Source organism: Macrobrachium nipponense, chromosome 31 (assembly GCF_015104395.2).
Source record: "Macrobrachium nipponense isolate FS-2020 chromosome 31, ASM1510439v2, whole genome shotgun sequence".
Lineage (NCBI taxonomy): Eukaryota > Metazoa > Arthropoda > Malacostraca > Decapoda > Palaemonidae > Macrobrachium > Macrobrachium nipponense.
This window is the reverse complement of record NC_061093.1, coordinates 43390680-43410720: the sequence shown is the minus strand read 5'-3', so window position 1 is coordinate 43410720 and position 20041 is coordinate 43390680. Positions and strand designations below refer to the sequence as shown.

Below are 20041 nucleotides of genomic sequence, written 5' to 3'. Positions count from 1 at the left end.
GGCTGTAAGTCAGAAGAAAATGCTTTTGTACTATGTTTGTTTTTCTGTATTGCAGGTGGATATTGACAATAAACACAGTTATTTATTTCCGTCATTTCAAACAAGCTGATCTCACTGGTAACCAAGAGTATATGTATATACAGTAGAGACCCGGTTCACGACCGTATTATGAACTCGACATAATCGGATTTCGCCACTAAATTCCAATAAACTTTGTATCTGTTTTCAACCAAAAAACCAGTTTCCGACCCCCGACCATATGATGTTTGTAAACAAAACTGTTTCCGCCAGCTGCCGCTAGTTGGCGTCATCCAGTGCTACCAAATGTAGCATAATTTCATGTTTTTTTAGCATAATTTGACCCAAGAATTGGAGCTTAGCATAATTTCTTTCACACTTAGGGTTCTAGTACAATTTTAGAATGTATTTTCACTAAAATTTTAAATAAAATGCAGAAAATTTCCACTCAATTTCATACACAGCTATAGTGAATGTATCTTCAAGTGAAATTGCCTCAAAAGCAGCACTAACAAATGAGTTAATTGCTAAGTTTGAACCCAACTAAGGAATGTTAAATTTTGTGAATACAGTATAAATAAATACCCACAGTGGCATGACAAACAATCAGTAAAGTGTTAATAATGTTTTTTCTTCATGAGTAAAGAATTACTTTTTTTCCTTTTTTAAGTTTTATTTTTTTCAGTAATCAAAATTTTAATTATGTCTGAAGTGATTTTACCACAATTTTCAAGTATTTATTCATTGTGTATGTGATCTATTAAAAAGAAAAAGTGTTTCAGTGGCATGATAATGATCAGTAATAAGTACGTATGTTTTTCTTCTTGAGTAGAGACTGTTTTGTTTGTTTACCTTTTTTTTTTTTTAGTTTTAATTTTTCAGGAAATATCAGTAAATAACAAAATGTTATATTTGAAGTAATTTTCACACATTTTCAAGTATTTATTAATGTTTATTGTGACCTGTTAAAGAAAAATGGTTCTGAGTGGCATGATAATGATGCAGTAATAAGTAAAACTTGTTGTTTTTCTTCACATTTGTATGTGTGATCTTCACACATTTGTCAAATAGTATAAAGTGATTGCATATCAAAATAGTGTACTAGTGATTGCCTATGTGATCTATTAAAGAAAAATGGTGTTTTATTACTCCGAGGTTTCCTAACATCATCAAATTATTAGTTATAATATTGTCTGTTCGTCACTTTTTATCATTTCACTAATATATAAATGTTTTAAATTTCCATTACATCGTTGTTTTAGCTCAAATGTATTAGAGAAATGAGATAATGATAGATTAATAGCATAATTCTGGCACAAAATTGCACCATATTTGGCATAAATTCTTGCTTGGACCGACTAGCATAATTTAGCAAAACGGTTGGTAACATTGGTGACGCCACTCAGTGACTCAGCAATGTTTAAAGTCGCAACTAATGTTTACAAACATTCAAACATGTGTCGTGTCTTGTACACCTTGCGCGCATTTCGTTTGCTTTTCGGTGGTATCAACGTAGACATATTCTAAAACCATGCTCACACTTGAGACGCGCGTTTTCAGTAGCAAATACAATACGTATTTAAGTGTTAGGTTTGGAGTGAAGGCAATGTTACGTACGTAGGTTACATGTGCGGTTCGGTAGCGAATGCAATCTTTAAGCTTTGTTAAGCTTTCCGGTAAAGAAGAAGTTAGTCATAGTTTATATCAGAGAAGCTACTATGCCATATTAAGTGCGTAGTAATCAAGAAATTAAGAAGAATCTTTTATGTCGTACTGTAATACGTTAATGTTTACGTGTAAGATTTGGTAGTGAAACCAGTACATACGTAACATGTTCGGTTCGGTAGCAACGCAATCTAAGCTTTTTAAGCGTGCCGGTAAAGAAGAGGTTTAGCCTTAGGTTAACTCAGAATCCCGCTACGGTATACATTAATTCATATAAATTAAGTAAGCTTCTTTTTATGGTCTACTGTAAAAATACGTCATTGTTTACGTGTGGAGATTTGGTAGTGAAACCACTGTCACATACGTAACGTGTGCCGTTCGGTAGCGAACGCAATCTTAATCTTTGTTAAGCTTGCTGGTAAAGAGGAGGTTAGCCTTAGCTTACAATCAGAGAAGCCGCTATGGTATAGAATAATTAATAGAAATTAAGAAGATTCTTTTATGTCTACTGTAAAAAGACGTCAATGTTTACGTATGAGGTCTGGTAGTGACACAGTTTACATATGCAACGCGTTCGCGGTAACGCAATCTGTATGCTTCGTGTAAGCGTCCTCGTAAAAAAAAAAAAAAAAAAATGAGGTTAGCTTGATATTAAACTCAAGAGATGCTGGTACGTAATGGTATAGTAATTAAAGACATTAAGAAGATTCTTTTACTTATGTGTACGTATATATGTACCATGCAGTACCATAATAATTGTCAAAGTCCAATAAGCTTGAAACCAGCCCTGATATTGGACAATTTGCCGTAAAAAGACGCACCTTTTTTTATAAGACATTTATGAACAAATCGTTAGTATCATAACATTACATTTACTGAAAGATAATTTTCAAGCGATTTGTATACAGTATTGCAGTCGACTCCGTAAAAGATTTACCATAAATTAATATCGAATGTAAATGTTTCTAGGCTTATAGCGAGATATGGTTTCTTTACTACCATAGTCCCGATATAAACCACCAGGGCTGCGCTATGGTTTGTTTACATCCTTAAATGCCGACTTACTGTAGGCAAATTTTTGCAAGTTTTTGATAAATATAGATTGGGTTTAATTTTTAATAGTTTATTAATTTACTGTAATAATTAGACTTGCTTTTCAATGCTTTTATTATGTTAGCAACACGTTTTATGCCTACCCACTACACTACGTTCTACTTACTATTTACCTAGGTAGCCTATGGAGCTTGGTCAACAATCAGTTGGACACGGGTAGTTTTCTTTTATACTGTATATTACACATTTAAAATTATAAATATACGTTTAACATGATATTTATTTAACTTTTAACTTATTTAGTTGTAATTTAACATGTAATGTATTGTATAAAAGGCAAGGTTAGGTAATAACTGATGGTCAAGAACGGATTAATCCATTTTCAGTTATTTCTTATGGGAAAACTTGATTCAGTTCTCGAAATAATCGAATTTCGACGCTCCTTCTGGAACGAATTATCGTCGAGAACTGAGGCTCTACTATACACTGATTCTCTCTCTCTCTCTCTCTATATCACAGATGGATTAGCTAGAAGTCAGAAGAAAATACTTTTGAAAGTCATCAGCATTTTTACAACAGCTTGACCTTTCAAGGGGCTGTCAGACAGAAAATGAATTCTTTCCACACTTCTCCATCCTGTGTGCTTTCTGCCTGAACTCTCATCAAGTCTGTTCTTCACCTGTCCCCTTCCTCCATGATCTGAGGTCTTCCGACAAGTCTTTGTCCTACTACTTCCATATCTTATTTGTAATTCTTCCTCACCATATATCCAAAACCTCTCAATTATTTTTCCTTTGTAATCTAAGTCATCAAATCTTAACATTCAATGGTTACAACTTTTAAAATCTAATCCATTTTCATTGTCATAGTTTGTATTAATTCAATAAAATAAATACACACCCACATTTTCAATGTAAAAGTTTTTGAATACAGACCAGCATAGGAGAGCCTAATACACCTTACCAACTTGAGAAACAGCAGAAATAACAAACATCAACTCTAGCAGTGACTAATCATTAATGGTGGCTGCTATAAACAATCAATTAAAGGTACCTTAACTGACATTTGATAAAGTCTGAAATTTGACACAACATGAAATTACATCTCATTGTAGACAAAGATCTGTAAAGAGATATGCAACAAAAGAATAATGAACACCATTCAACTTACTCTTTTCTTCTCTTAAGAACATCTTTAGGGTTTGTTGTGTAGCGCCAAGTCACATCTACAATTTCATCCTTTGAAAATGCTATGACATATGTTAGCTTCTTACCCCAACCTCTCTCATATATAAGTGGCTGATCCATTTTGTTTTCACAAGAATCAGCATGAAGCCAGCGGTTCTGCGATTGTGAAAACACTTCCGTCCAAACATGGTCTGTGTGATCAAGTACATATCTGTAAATAAAGCTTGGTAAGAGTACCAAATCTGAAACAGTATCTTTTGTATTGTAAAAGTAACTGAAAATTTTTTTTTGTTAATAAAAAATTAAAATGACAAATTTTTAATTAATCTGTATTTTTCATAGCTAATAAACCTGAGATCTTAACATTAGAATTAGGATATATCTTCTTGTGCCAGATGGCAACCAGTTAAAAACAATAAAAAATGTATATGCAAGGAATCTGTGGCATCTGGCATACTATACGTAGCTGATGGTGGAAGCGAGTCAGAGCGCACTTGAACCTAGTAACTTATTTAGTCTTTCTTCCAACCCAGGATAAGACACAACAGGGGTAGCTAAAGGTGGGCAGTCAAGGTTAAGACTTCAAGGCGAGCAGCAGGACTGACAACTGTCGTGCAAGAAGAAGACGGGGGGAAGTCCAGAGGTAAAACAAGATCTTGAACTGTAGGGCATGAAACAAGAAAGAAATCCGTTTTATGCAAAGAAAAGAAATCCGTATTATGCCTTCCCCCTCAGGAAAGGAAGAAACCTCCCACACTGAGAGAAGCAACATCATGACCAACACAATCATAGAACTTCTGCCATCAACTTTAGTGTTGAGGAAGTAAAGGAAACTTGCTATTTTAAGACGAATCGTTGCACGAAACCCTCAGCTGCAACACGAACCCGTAATGTCTCGAAAGTCTCGATCCACACAAAATCTGAAAGACTAAAACATTACCACGTTCCCAGAAATTGTGTACTAGTAGTTTGAAACAAAACATCATGTGTCTAAAAAAAAGAAAATAATTAAACACACACCAAAGAGAGGGTGTGAAGGTGAGTGAGAAATAAAAACAATGATATAAAGGGAGAAAAACTCCACACTTAAGTATACTAAGCAGTAAGTAAATATATAATTGAAATCAAAGAAGTAAAACATACTGAAATGTCTTAATATATAATAATATACAAATGTTTCAATGTATCCAAATTAATATATCAAATTACAAACTTGCTAACAAAGGAACAAGAGGGTGCTCCTCCCTCTCTCCCTGAAGGGGCAATATTCCCCCGAGAGACGGGGCAGCATTATACATAAAATCAATGGATGACGAAGCATTAGGAAAAGGCCTGGAAGCATATCTACTACAAGTTGTATGGGGGTCTGTCCTAGAGGAACCCTGAAAGGCCAGGACATATACATTGATGCTCACAGGACTTCTTAGGCTGGGTAAAGGAATCCATGATACAAGCAGAGAAAGAAATCACAGGCTTAGGACAAAAACCTGCTTGGGAAGAGAAGAACAAAAGCAAACGTCTGTTCCCCAAAGCAGTTGAAGAAAGACTCAATACGTCACTATGTGGTTTCCAGCTGGCGCCAGATTTATACAAATGCTAATATTAAGACCGAAGGTTTGTTCCGCATCTAAACATCTACAAAACATTACATAATTTTTTTCTATTCTTTTCATAAGAATTAAATGAGTGATAAGAAAGCCAGCCCACTTTTTGGGGAATGGAACTACCAACCTGTATTTTACCAGGCCAACACTATACACATATCCTCTCAGAAACAATGAGAATAATAGGAGGGGTGCCAGATATGCTACTCCATACGTTTGGATCATGTAGGCTTACTGCACCCAGGCCTATGGTTTTAACTCCTCCTCACTTTACCAGCATGAATAGACATTTAATTCTCCTCCCCAATTCCTCTGAGGTGAAGTAAGCATTACAAGTAGGAAATCTCACTGAGGAGTAGATACAACAAATATTTTTGGGGATTTCAAAGGCTAAACTGTGTTTTTCCATTAAAATGGTACATATATCCACTTATTAACAGATGGAATAACAGAAACAGAACCAGATATGCTAAATTATATACTTGGGATCATAGAAGGTCTGTTGCACCCAAACCTACAGACATATCTAATTTTCCTGCCTAAAGGCACTGAGGCAAATTACAATATAATAACCACTCATTCACAAGGCATAGAAGGAATAGAACCAGACCAGGCTGAACCAATGGTTTTCCCAACTTCCTGGCCCAGCAGAGAGTAGACGTATTTAACTCTTTTCTTTTCAAAAGGCACACATAAAGTTTTGCATTGTTTAGCGGGTTAATTTTGCCTTGAAATAGGAGATAAGATAATGTATACTTGTTCTCCATGCCTTAAGGGAGGAGAATTAAAATGTCTACTCACCACTGGTAGGGCAGGAACAGGGGAACCAGCTATCTGGTTTCAGTTTACATTTTATCATTCCAAGCATATACCATAATAAATTCATACCTCACCTCAGTGCCTTGGGGAAGGAGCATATGTCTACTTACTGCTGGTGGGCAAGAGAAGGGCTACAATGAGATATTCATGCAATAAGCATGCTATGATTCCAAGTAGTGTATTTCTTGATCCAACCGTTTTATGTCATCTGTGAATGAGTAGATATGGTGTCAGCCTGGTAAAATAAAAGTTAGCAATTTAAGTTCCCAAAGAGAAGGTTTGTCTTATCATCTATTTTCCAAGTGAAACTGCCTGCTTATAATGCAATGAAATAAGCAATACTACTATACAAACTACAGTATATACACAAAACTCAAATGTTTCACTACTTATAGATAAGTATTTTGCTATAAACCATTTAATTAAAACAAGGACAACATACCTGGCATCCATGCCCAAAGTACGGCACAAGAGAGTAAAGCAGTTTGCCCACTCTCCACAACGTCCTTGCCTAGTCTTCTAACAATTTGGCAGGATGATTATATCGAACAAAACGATCCTTTGTACCACATGGCTATAAAAATGACAATGTCATAATAAAATTGTTTCATTTACATATACTTAACAAGTAATTACAAAGATAACGATTCTATTTGTGCAGCAGCCTTTTTAAAAATTTGCAGTAGAACTTCTACTGTTTTTGTGTGTGTGACAAGCCCCACTCACTACTGGGGAACATGGTTTGTTTTGATCTAAAAGCAACAGAGATTGGGGTCTCTGAGCAGACTGAAGAGGAAAAACATGCCTGGGAGCGGGGGCTTGGTGCTCAGAGGTGGGTGTCGGGTACTGAAGAGTTGGCACTCAGGAGCTGGTACTGGGCACTCAAGAAGATGAGCCAGACGTTTGGTTACTAACGTTGGCCGCCTTTTGAGCAGACACTGGGCACTAGGAGGAAGGTGAGGGCACTCAGGTGGGAAGCCTCTGGACTGTCCCATGTAGACAAAAGAGATAATTGCTGGACAGGGGCATGGCAGAAGGGTCCACAGCGTAACTACAAACAGGCTGTGGCTGGTGCTGGCTTCTTAAACCGCTTAAACTGGAAGTGGATCTGAACCACAACCACATCATCTGAACAGCACTTAATATGTTGTGGAGAATCTAGGCATCGTTTTCCACACCTCCTGTCCATGCCAGAATCACTGAATTGTCTTCCAATTCGATGATTCTGACGTGGACAGGAGGCATGGAAATCTATACCTAGATTCTTCACAATATCTAAGTGCCCTTCAGAGCAACTACCCATGTGCAAATCCCATCGGCCTCCCTTGGACAACTAATATGTCTTCTCCCAAGTTCAAGGGAATATGACAGGGACCTTCATCTAAGAGAACCGATGGGACGGATAGCCACCTCCTTCACTTGCACTACACTGTCCTTCATCACTTTTTCAATTAATACTTTGTCAATCATCACTTTCAGTACACTCACAATTCTGCCATTGTACTCACTACAAGACTAATCTTCTTATCAAAAAACACAGATTCAAGACTGGCAATGGTATTAGGGTTGGAAGCAAGGGAGCCAGGCACAGGAGTAGGTGGATGAATAGTAAGAGGGCCATAACCAGGAGAAAAAGCAGGAATTGGAGTAGAAGGAAGAACAGGACAAGCTTATAAACTAGGTTTAAGAGTATACTTAGTTTCCAGGCTGAGTCAACGTCTCTCGACTCTTGAAGTTGCTCTCCTCTTCCTATTCCTATTTAATTTACCTGAGTGAGATTTAAACACTTTTCAATGTTTCTCATCCTAAGCAGAACATTCATTACAAGTTTTCTCACCGTTATATTCCTGCCCTTAATTTACTGGAGATCAAATGAAAATCATAACCTTTGCTGCAAGAGTGAAAACTAGTAGTGCTAAATTTAGACATAATTCTGCAAAAAAAAACTAGAGAAATAATCCATAAAAGCTAATAAGTTGACAATAACTTGTTGGCTAGCAAAACAAATCAATTGTACTTCACCAAAAGACAAAGCTGCTGCAATGGCGCCGATGCATGCAATGAGCAAGCAGAAACAAAATCAAGCTTAACTGCCAAGTTGTCTCCTGTGTTCCCTGGTAGCGGGTGTCACTTACACATAAACAGTAGAAGTGCTACAGCGAATTTTTAAAAAGGCTGCTGCACAAGTAGAAACTACTTGGTAAGTTACTTATAAGAAATCACATTATATAAGAAATGATGATGAGTCAGTCTGTAATCTGGTGCAGATTACTGTTATATTGAGTTTGTTGTAATGAAAAAAAATTATCCTATACAAACTGGCTTTTCATAATAGATCCACCAAGTGAATTAAGAGTATTTAAATATGCATGCAAAATTTTGTGCAACACTTAAGAAAACAGTGCTCCCCACTTTTACGCGGTATTAGGTTCCAGAACCTGGCGTGGAAATCCAAAGACCACAGAAATGTAAAAAATCCCTTCTAAAATGCTTTATAACTGCCAAATACCCAGTACCCCATAAACTAAAATGCTTATGACTAGCTATTTAAACATTTCACTGTTTGATTTGATAGTTCAAACAAAAATCTACCTTAAATTACCATAAACAAAAATAGTACACCTCTAAACATCATCACAAAATCTTATGACATCTTAGATTAGTGCCCCTTTTACAAACTATTACTACTGAGTATATGCCCCCCTATGTAACATGCTGATAACAATGATTTACTCACTTTAAAATAGCAATATCAATGTAAACAGCAAAATATCCGTAAAATTTTTAATACAAATTAAAAAAATCTTTAATACAAATTAAATAAATCTCTCATAAAATGTTTGACGACTAGTCAAGTTACCCTTGTACTGTATACATAAGCTGTTTTCTCTCAGCATTAAAGTACTAATCCTTTTAAAATTATCACTAATTTGCATTTTTGTTTTGTATAACAACACTATTTATTCACTACAGTGGTACCTCGAGATACGAAAGGCTCAACTTACGAAAAAAACTCGAGATACGAAACCAAATACGAAAAATTTTACGCCTCTACATAAGAAAATTGCTCTAGATACGAAAGGTTGTTGCTGTAAAGTTCGAGATTCGACCGGACCACCGATAACAATTTTGAAACTCGCTCGCCGCCAACTGAGTAGACTCACCACCATCCTCCCGCTCTCCCATTGGTTCCTGATGCTAGTCACCGCCATGAGATCCTTCTCTCCTATTGGTCAGCATCCCTCCCATCATGCATCTACTACGTAGCAGCGTGCTTCGGCCACTCGGTAGCAGCATCGTTATCGTACACACGCGGTATTCGTTCGTTCTAACAATTTCGTTTATTACGTAAATTCGTTAGTGATTTCGTTGTACATACGTAGTATACTTTATCGTGTTGTGTGAGAACTTTACTCCATACGTATACGTACTACATAACATAATTACGTACAGTATATACGTAGTCATAGGTCCCAGGAAACTTGAAATTCACGGAAAGAAGAGGATGCTCTCTTTGGAAACGAAGATGGAGATTATCAAGAAGTATGAAGCTGGTATGCGATTGAGTGTGATCACCAAGGAATACGACCGAAATCCATCGACAATAGGCACCATCCTTAAGCATAAGGATGCCATCAAAGCAGCTACACCTTCCAAGGGTGTCACTATTTTGTCCAGCAAGAGGACCCACGTGCACGACGAGATGGAAAGGCTTCTTCTTGTCAGGATAAAAGACAAAGAAATCGCTGGCGATACGATAACGGAGATGGCAATCTCCCACAAGGCCAGCGCTATTTTCGGCAATTTGATTGCCCAGGCCGAAGACAACGGAGGAGAAGGGACATCAACGCCAACCCCAGACTTCAAGGCTTCGCATGGGTGGTTCGAGAAATTCCATAAACGGACTGGCATCCATTCGGTGGTGTGGCATGGGGAGGCAGCCAGCTCAGACACGAAAGCAGCCAAAGCCTTTAAAAAGACGTTCGACGAGATGATGACCAAGGAAGGCTAGTTCTCAGCAAGTCTTCAACTGTGATGAGACTGGCCTTTTTTGGAAAAAAATGCCTCGTCAGACGTACATCATGCAGGAAGAGAAGAAGCTACCCGGGCATAAGCCTACGAAAGACAGGCTTACGCTCGCACTTTGTTCAAACACCAGTGGGGATTGCAAGGTGAAGCCCCTACTGGTCTATCATTCCCAGACTCCTTGAGCCTTCAAGGCCCACAAAGTGCTTAAGGAGAAGCTTCCAGTGATGTGGAGGGCTAATGCGAAAGCCTGGGTAATGAGGCTTTTGTTCACCGAGTGGGTAAATCTGTGTTTCGGCCCGACAGTGAAGAAATTCTTGAAAGAGAAGCGCCTCCCTCTGAAATGCCTGCTGGTGTTGGACAATACCCCTGCTCACCCTCCTGGCCTCGAGGAAGATATCCTAGTGGAGAATTCCTTCATCATGGTTCTTTATCTTCTGCCTAACAACACCCCTCTCCTCCAGCCCATGGACCAGCAAGTGATATCGAACTTCAGGAAGCCGTATACGAAACATCTTTTCAAGAGATGTTTCGACATCACCGATATCACAAACCTCAGCTTGCATCAATTTTGGAAAGAGCATTTCGATGTTGTGATATGCATCCGACTCATCGACCAAGCTTGACAGGAGATTTCGAGGCGAACCTTGAATTCCTTGTGGAGGAAACTCTGGCCTGATGCCGTATCCGCCCGAGACTTCAAGGGATTCGACGTGGGCGAAGCTGGTGCTGCAGATTCAGAAACAGTTTGACAATCCTGGAAACGGTTTTGCACAGATCTTGACGAGATTGTTGCACTCGGCAAGTCCATGGGGCTGGTCGTTGATGAGGACGACATCAACGACCTTCTCGAGGAGCACCAAGAGGAGCTTACGATGGATGACCTGAAGGAGTTGGAGGCCATTCAACATAACGTCGTTCAAGAGGAGTTCTCTAGCAGCAGCGAGGAGGAGGACGACGACCCTATGACAACAGCAGAAATTAAGGATGTTCTAGCTGCTTTTCATAGAGTGCAATCATTCGTAGAAAAAAAAAGACACCCCGAAAAGGCTTACACAGGTCGTATGCTTGCGCAGTTCGATGATGTTTGCCTGAGTCGTTTCAGAAACATTGTGAAAAGTAGGCAGAAGCAAATCTTCCTTTGATAGTTTAATTTTTTTAAAGAAGGCCTTTAGTACTAGCAGGAGTAAGCAAAAAGGAAGAACCAAGTGATACTAAAAAAAACAGAAAGTTGAAAGTGGTGAAGAAGTTGAAATTTTGTATAAAAAAAAAATAAATAAATAAAAAAAAATAGTATAAAAAGTAAAAAAAAAAATGTAAAATTAAAAAAAAAAGACAAAAAATTTATTTTTATTTTAGTTTTTTGTAAAGTTAAGTGTTACAGTTTTGTTAATGTTTCGTAAAGTTTAGTTTATATATGTTTTCCTTACATTTTTTTATGTTTCGTAAAGTTAAGTGTACGTACGTATCTGCCATTTGTCCCCCTCCTCTGTCGCCACTTTCGGAGATAGCCTCACTCGAAAGGTAAGCTTCCACATTTTACTACATACGTACAGTATTTCTTGTATACCATGTACACCAATACACTTTACTTACAGATATATTAGCAGTACGTATTAAGTTAGGTATCGAATGGTCCAAATTGTTGTAGTATTTCAATGTTTATAGGTCAATTTAGCTTCATTAGGAAATTTACTAGGGTGTTTTTGGAGGGCTTGGAATTGATTAGCCATTTTACATGTAAAATGTGGTCCAAGATACCAAAACCTCATGATACGAAGGCCGCCTTGGAACGGATTAATTTCGTATCTCGAGGTAGCACTTATTTAAAATATTCTCTAATTATCTTGAGTTTTATTTTTCAGTCTGCTTTAACTGGAAAATAAAATGAAAATAATTTAGTGAATTTTTAAAATATTGTGCAATATGCTCTTATGCTCTTTCATCAAAAATCTTTAAAGCAATAACATTTCAAATACTTCTTAAATTACCATGAGAGAGAGAGAGAGAGAGAGAGAGAGAGAGAGAGAGAGAGAGAGAGAGAGAGAGATAGAGAGAGAGAGAGAGAGGAGAGAGAGAGAAGGAGAAGAGAGAGAGAGAGAGGAGAGAAGAGAGCGAGAGAGAGAGAGGAGAGATAGGAGAGAGAGAGAGAGAGAGAGAGAGATGGAGAAGAGAGAGAGAGAGAGACCTATTATGCTCAGTATGGGGCCCAACTTGGAATGAGCTTAATAGATTGCATACCTACATTATAAAGTATGCTGTAAATCATTTTTATCATAAAAATCAGTATTTGGTCACATACACAATATGAAAAAATACAGTAATTAAAGCATAAATAGTTTTTCTCTACAAGAAAAGAAAGCAAATTAGTAATAATTTTAGAGACATGGTCAATGGAAAAATCTGCAAATTAGTGAAAGTTCCCCATGGAAAAGCGAATAATGTGTTCAAAAACATCCGCAACAAAGTGGATCACGGGACACTGTAGTCACAAAAATTGCACCTTCACTGATATATTTAAAAATATATATATTCTCAACACAAACCTATAAATGTAATTTTCATTACCATTATTGTATGTCTGTACAATACCTATTCTTGACTGAAAAAAAAGGTCCTCATTTGGTGTCAGAGTTCCGCAGAAATCAGAAGGTGGCCCTTTTTTGTATAGGAATAAGTTTGTATTGAAAAAAAAACCATCCATTTCTTTGCATCAGTCGAATAGCTACGAAGGGTGCATGTTTCTTGCTCCATCAAGAATTATTTAAGCCAGTCTTTGAAGTCATGGGAACTCTGAGTAACAGTTGAATAATTCCCAAAAGATTCTGTGAGCTAACCAGGGGTCAAGGTTGTACTTCTCTGGTCTGATCAAATCCTCAAACACTTCTATTACCATCAAGGTGTAAATGTTACATGCTACCATGTCCAGAAGGAAAGGGCTATGGATCATGAAGAATGTGCAAGATTAACCTTGTACACCCCACTCCTCTGGGATTGTTAAACTTATTCTGCTGCTGCTATAGGCCCAATTAAGACTAGAACATATCAAAGACTCCTGTATTAAGTCTTATAGATAAAAACATGAATAAGTTAGAGGAGACCTCCTTAATGCAGTGTTTACAACACAATTTAACACCCATGTTTCTCTGAAAAAGTTGGGAATTTGACAACTCTTAATTTTCATGTCCCTAACCTTCAACTGAGATAGTTGGTACACAAAAGTACTGTCATAAGAATTGACTATAAGAAACCATCATAATATAACTTAGGATTTTTCTGCTTATTTTTAAAGGGATTGGCTTCAAATCTTTGCATGCTATTTTTCAATCAATGCCTAAATACAAAGAGGTAACCAAAACATCATTATCTTTGACTTCAAGCAATTTATACTGCACAAACTTTTTCGTTCTTGCCTTTTTGCAATATATGAAAAAAAAAAGTTGTAGCCCAAATCATTTTTCCTAATTCCACCCTTCCTTATTATTACAATATAGTTTTAATAGTCTCACTAAGTTTCAGTCAACCATCTCCGAGAAAAACTTGACTAAAACTATGTTGAAAAAAAATGGTTGAAAATGGCCAGACAATGGACGAGAACAAAGTATGCCTACTTGTCAGGAATTAGCTTTTGAGAATGATTCAGTGGCAACCAAAGTGTGCTCAGCGCAAGCAACTCCATCTATGGAAGTGAGGTTAGAATTCACATTGCAAACAATAAGCATTTATTAGCTTAACTATCAAAATCTTCAAAATGCTAAGAAAAGATGAAAAACGAGCACCATTGCTTGAAGCATGAATGCTTAATCAACAGCTAAGAGGCAAACAATACTACAGCAGTCCCCGGTTATCAGCGGGGGAGCTGATAAGCAAAAACTTGCCATTAACTGAAACTCAGCAATTTATGGCACTTAAGGCACCAAGAACCTGTTAATGGCACCTCTGTTAGGTATGTTATGGCACCATAATTCTATTATTGGCACCTTCTATGGTTGCCAATAACCATGGGGCTGCCTTATGGGCATTTGTATGCACAGCATGAAGACAGCAAGAGGTTTTGGCCACTGGTATGGACACATATTTTAAGAATTGTAACCATAAACTTTAACATAAACGTTATTGACATTTCATATATTATAAAAAAAAATATATATCCTACTAAAAACATCAGTGCTGTGACATGAAATCATTGGTATTGAATTTCAGAAATGACATGAAAACAACATTATTACATAACAAAATTCACATTTGCAACAAATGTCCTCTATGAGACCAAAGAAGACAATTAAAATTTACCTGGCATGAATATCCTTCAACCCTTTCTCCACCCCACATTAAATCTTCCTGCGTTGGTGAAAGTGTCTCTGAAGCCCGCATTTTCTTTTGGCACTGAGGACACGCAGGAGCATCAAACCACTTGAAAAACTTTGTTTTAAACCACTCTAAAAGTGCCAGTAACACACAATCCTAAAATTTGAAGAAAAATGTAAAATTAAAAATGTGATTCTGTGATTCAGCATTCAATTTCCTTACTTATTAAGTGTAAAATCTTTTTACAATCATTGGCAGAAACACTGATTGATTTTTGTAAATTATTTGGCATCAAAACTTATTTTCTTATAACAGCTCTCCTGTTATATCAATCTGAGAGAACTTGAAAAACTAAACCTTGCCGCTCATGGTCAGGCCTCGCCATAATATTTTTGAAAAGTTTCATTCTTTCGGGGCAGCCTCAACCATGAAGAGAGTAAAAAGAATTGAAGCAGGAACTAAAATTATGATTAATAGAATATAAATGACATGTTACATTGTAAAAACAGTTTAAGTAAAAAAAAAAAAACACTAATAAATATCCTGAATTAAAATTTATGAGGGAGGACAATGAAAAAGATACAGACTTAAAACTTTCAAAGTGCAGTGGACTGTAATTAGAAGTCTGGAATTCCAAGACATGACAATAACATACAGTGAGGTATGAAGGTAGATACTTCAAAAATATAAGCTTCAATGTGCCAAAACATAAGGAATGATTGTCATGATGAAGATGAAGGTTAGGGTTGTGAACATTGAGCTATACTAAACACTTTCCTGGCCTTTAACTATGAGATGAATGTTGTTATTGTTAATTTTGCTTTCTGGGTAAGTCTCAACACTTTGTATCTAATAAAATTTATTCACAATTACTAAATATGTACTTCATTTTGCCCTTTGGTTGCTGACAGTTAAAAGTTAATTTATACTGTACATGAAAGGAAAGGTTCCTCATTTCTTTAAAACACCACATTATTATTAAGCAGTTTAATTGGATCAGTGAGCTAAATCCTGGAGTACTGGCTTTATGCTTTATGACTGGGTATTTGTGACTTAATTCCAACTGATTAGCCTTGAAAAATTACAACATGATCTTTTTATCAGGTTTAACTTTATCATAACATTATTACCTCTTATTATATAAAAGATTTTCTTGTTTCTTTCACTCACATTAACCCTTAAACGCCAAAGCGGTATTTTAAAAATCGTCTCCCGTATGCCGGCGGCGTTCACGAGTGAGCGCTGAAGCGGAAGAATTTTTTTTTTTTTTTTTTTCAAAAAATCACAGCACGCTAAGTTTTCAAGATAAAGAGTTCATTTTTGGCTCCTTTTTTTGTCATTGCCTGAAGTTTAGTATGCAACCATCAGAAATGAAAAAAAAATATTATCATATATAAATAGTATTGGGATATATGACAAGAGCGAAAAAAAAAGTTAATTTTTTTCGTTGTATTGTACACTAAATTGCGATCATTTTGGTATATAACACATTGCAAAATGATCATGGCAACACAGAGAAAATATTATCACAAAATGATGCATGAATTCGTAACGTGCGGACGTAAAAAAAAAGCGGTTTTCAAAAATTCACCATAAATCGAAATATTGTGCTAGAGACTTCCCGTTTGTTGCAAAATGAAGGTAACTGATTGAATATTACTAGAATGTAAGTGTTGTAGCTTACAATTGCAGTTTTCGACCATTTCGGTCGAGTTAAAGACCGAAGGACAAATTTTTCTATTTTATCGTTATTTATATGAAATATTTCAAAACTGATAAAAGCTACAACCATAGGTTGTTTTTAGTTGTATTCTACATGAAATTGTGCACATTTTCATAAGTAAAACTTTATGTAACGGCTAATTTAAAATGGTGCAAACATTACGACAATCGGACGAAAAAATTTCTGATTTTTTCGGAAGAGTTACCGGGCGGACGTAAGGAAAAAGTTTATTTCATAAATTCACCATAAATCGAAATATTGTGCTAAACACTTCCAATTTGTTGCAAAATAAAGGTAAATGATTGAATATTACTATGATATAATAGTTTTAGCTTACAATTGCGTTTTTTGACCATTCCGGTCGAGTCAAAGTTGACCGAAGGTTGAAATTTTGGCCCCTATCGTTATTTATATGAAAATATTTCAACACTGATAAAAGCCACAACCATGGGTTGTTTTTTGTTGTATTCTACATGAAATTGCACATATTTCCATATATAAAACTTTAAAATGGCGCAAACATTACAACAATCAGATGAAAAAATTTCTGATTTTTTTCGGAAGAGTTAACACGTGGACGTCAGGAAAATGTTTTTTTTCAGAAATTCACCATAAATCGAAATATTGTGCTAGAGACTTCCAATTTGTTGCAAAATAAAGGTAAATTATTGAATATTACTATAATGTAAGATTTTTAGCATACAATTGCATTTTTTTACCATTTTGGTCAAGTCAAAGTTGACAGAAGGTTGATATTTTGGCACTTATTGTTATATGAAAATATTTCAAAACTGATAAAAGCTACAACCATAGGTTGTTTTTAGTTGTATTCTACATGAAATTGTGCACATTTCCATATATAAAACTTTATGTAACGGCTAATTTAAAATGGTGCAAACATTACGACAATCGGACGAAAAAATGTATGATTTTTTCGCAAGTTACCGCGCAGACGTAAGGAAATTTTTTTCATAAATTCACCATAAATCGAAATATTGTGCTAGAGACTTCTAATTTGTTGCAAAATGAAGGTAAATGATTGAATATTACTAAAGTATATAAGAGTTTTAGCTTACAATTGCGTTTTTTTGACCATTCCGGTCGAGTCAAGTTGACCGAAGGTTGAAATTTTTGGCCTTATCGTTATTTATATGAAAATATTTCAACACTGATAAGAGCTACAACCATGGGTTATTTTTTGTTGTATTCTACATGAAATTGCACCTATTTTCATATATAAACTTTAAAATGGCGCAAACATTACGACAATCGATGAAAAAATTTCTGATTTTTTTCGGAAGAGTTAACACGTGGACATCAGGAAAATGTTTTTTTTCAGAAATTCACCATAAATCGAAATATTGTGCTAGAGACTTCCAATTTGTTGCAAAATAAAGGTAAATTATTGAATATTACTATAATGTAAGAGTTTTAGCATACAATTGCATTTTTTTACCATTTCGGTTGAGTCAAAGTTGACAGAAGGTTGATATTTTGGCACTTATTGTTATATGAAAATATTTCAAAACTGATAAAAGCTACAACCATAGGTTGTTTTTAGATGTATTCTACATGAAATTGCACACATTTCCATATGTAAAACTTTATGTAACGGCTAATTTAAAATGGTGCAAACATTACGACAATCGGACAAAAAAATGTATGATTTTTTCGAAGTTACCGCGCGGACGTAAGGAAATTTTTTTCATAAATTCACCATAAATCGAAATATTGTGCTAGAGACTTCTAATTTGTTGCAAAATGAAGGTAAATAATTGAATATTACTAAAATATATAAGAGTTTTAGCTTACAATTGCGTTTTTCGACCATTTCCGTAGAGTCAAAGTTGACCGAAGGATGAAATTTTGGCACTTATCGTTATTTACATGAAAATATTTCAAAACTGATAAAAGCTACAACCATGAGTTGTTTTTTGTTGTATTCTACATGAAATTGCGCACATTTTCATATATAATACTCCATGTAACGGCTAATATAAAATGGTGCAAAAATTATGTCAAAGTGACGAAATAATTTCCGAGATGTGTCGGTGATACTTTTTAGTGCGAGAAGAAAGTAATTCGCGCTTGAGCACCTGGCCAACGATTGTAAACAAAACAACACCTTGATCCATGAGTTCCCAGCATCCCTCAAGGCACGTGAATCAAAAGTATTCGCCTGGTAGGCCTATAACTATTTTTCCGCGAATTTTTTAAAAAACTTTTTTATATCGACATACCATACGTCAATTGGCACCCAAAAAAAACAGCAATTTTATATAGACGTTTAATACATCCAATCGGCGTTAAGGGGTTAAACAAGAACTTTTTTATGAACATTACTTTTACACATAAGTCTTATAAAGAAGTGAGCAACCTCCATTTTTTGCAGGAATTCAGGCCTTTTTGAAGTTATTTCATATACCAAAGGAATTATTTTTATCACTAGGGGCACTGAGTGCTCCTAGTGTATGGTTGGCAAGGTGGAATCATCTTATTCTTCTAGTTTTATTACAAAAAATTATTCTGTTTTTGCTTTTGATAAATTTAAGAATGTGAAACATCACTCATTCTTAAAGTGTCTCACTTCCAGACTGTATACAAAATTTACCTGAAAATCTAAAGGTTTCTCATCTTCTGGCAGATCTTTGTTAATCACTGCTAGTCTCTTCCTTGCTGCTTCATGAAGATCCTGGGTAGGAAGAACTTGGCGAGCCTTTTCTTGGATAGCTGGACTTTCATAGATAAGCACTCTTTCAAATTCTTGCTTAATCTAAACCAAATGAATTCTACTTCCTTACCCTGAAATGTTAATACTTTGATTTACTTTGAATTAAACAATAGCTTTCTACCTAGAAAATAAAACAGCAACTCGAGTTAGATACAATGTTGTAGTATATGGTAATGTTTGTTTACACAAGTAGATTCCCCTGTAACTACAAAAAAACTTCAAAAATTTATGCTTACAAAATAAAAGTAAAAGGAATCCTCTTATGTAAATAGGGAAGGTAAATTGGATGAAATATATACAGTTACACAAAGCATTTGCTTGTCACCTTTAAACTCACATGCAGAAAAATTCTTGCTTATAATCAAATTTTTGTTATTTAAACAGCCAAACACCCATGAAATGCATTTTTAAATTTCCATTTTGACCTCACTCTGACCTAATTTTACCATGCAAGAGAGCTATTAAATTACAATTTCCATGAACTACGCACATAGACCTTCTATTTTAAATGTCAAATAATTATGCCATCAAATGACACCACCAACTCCTAACAGGAATGGGTGAATTGGCAATTTTCTTAATCTTTTCATTGAAATCTTTCACTTGACATATAACGACCAAATTTTTAAAATCTTCCATTTTGCAAAGAAATTGTAACACACTGAACTTTCAACATCTTATCTATCATTGTACCAAGAAATACCAAGAACCCTATCCTGAGTTTTGAATCCCCAAAGTAAGTGACGCAGGAAAGTAGTAGGCATATACTGTCATAACATTATAACAAGTATGCTCAAACTTGAAAGAAACATCTTAATGCTGGCTCTATCATTCATTCCCACATCTCAAGTGCTGACTTTATCCTTTCATTTTGTACAAGGAAACCTGGCAGTGGGTACATCTTTGG

General features: G+C 35.8%; 1 protein-coding gene and 1 long non-coding RNA gene across 2 annotated transcripts in view; one reads left to right on the top strand and one right to left on the bottom strand.

The window, feature by feature from the left end:
• LOC135206927 (uncharacterized) overlaps positions 1-20041 on the top strand; it is a 125935-nt gene that overhangs the window by 81455 nt on the left and 24439 nt on the right.
• LOC135206928 (uncharacterized) lies at positions 3999-19165 on the bottom strand. Its single transcript, XR_010312848.1, has 4 exons — positions 19015-19165; positions 14666-14836; positions 6789-6920; positions 3999-4134 (listed from the first exon to the last, which is right to left on the bottom strand). It is a non-coding gene; the product is annotated as an uncharacterized LOC135206928 (long non-coding RNA).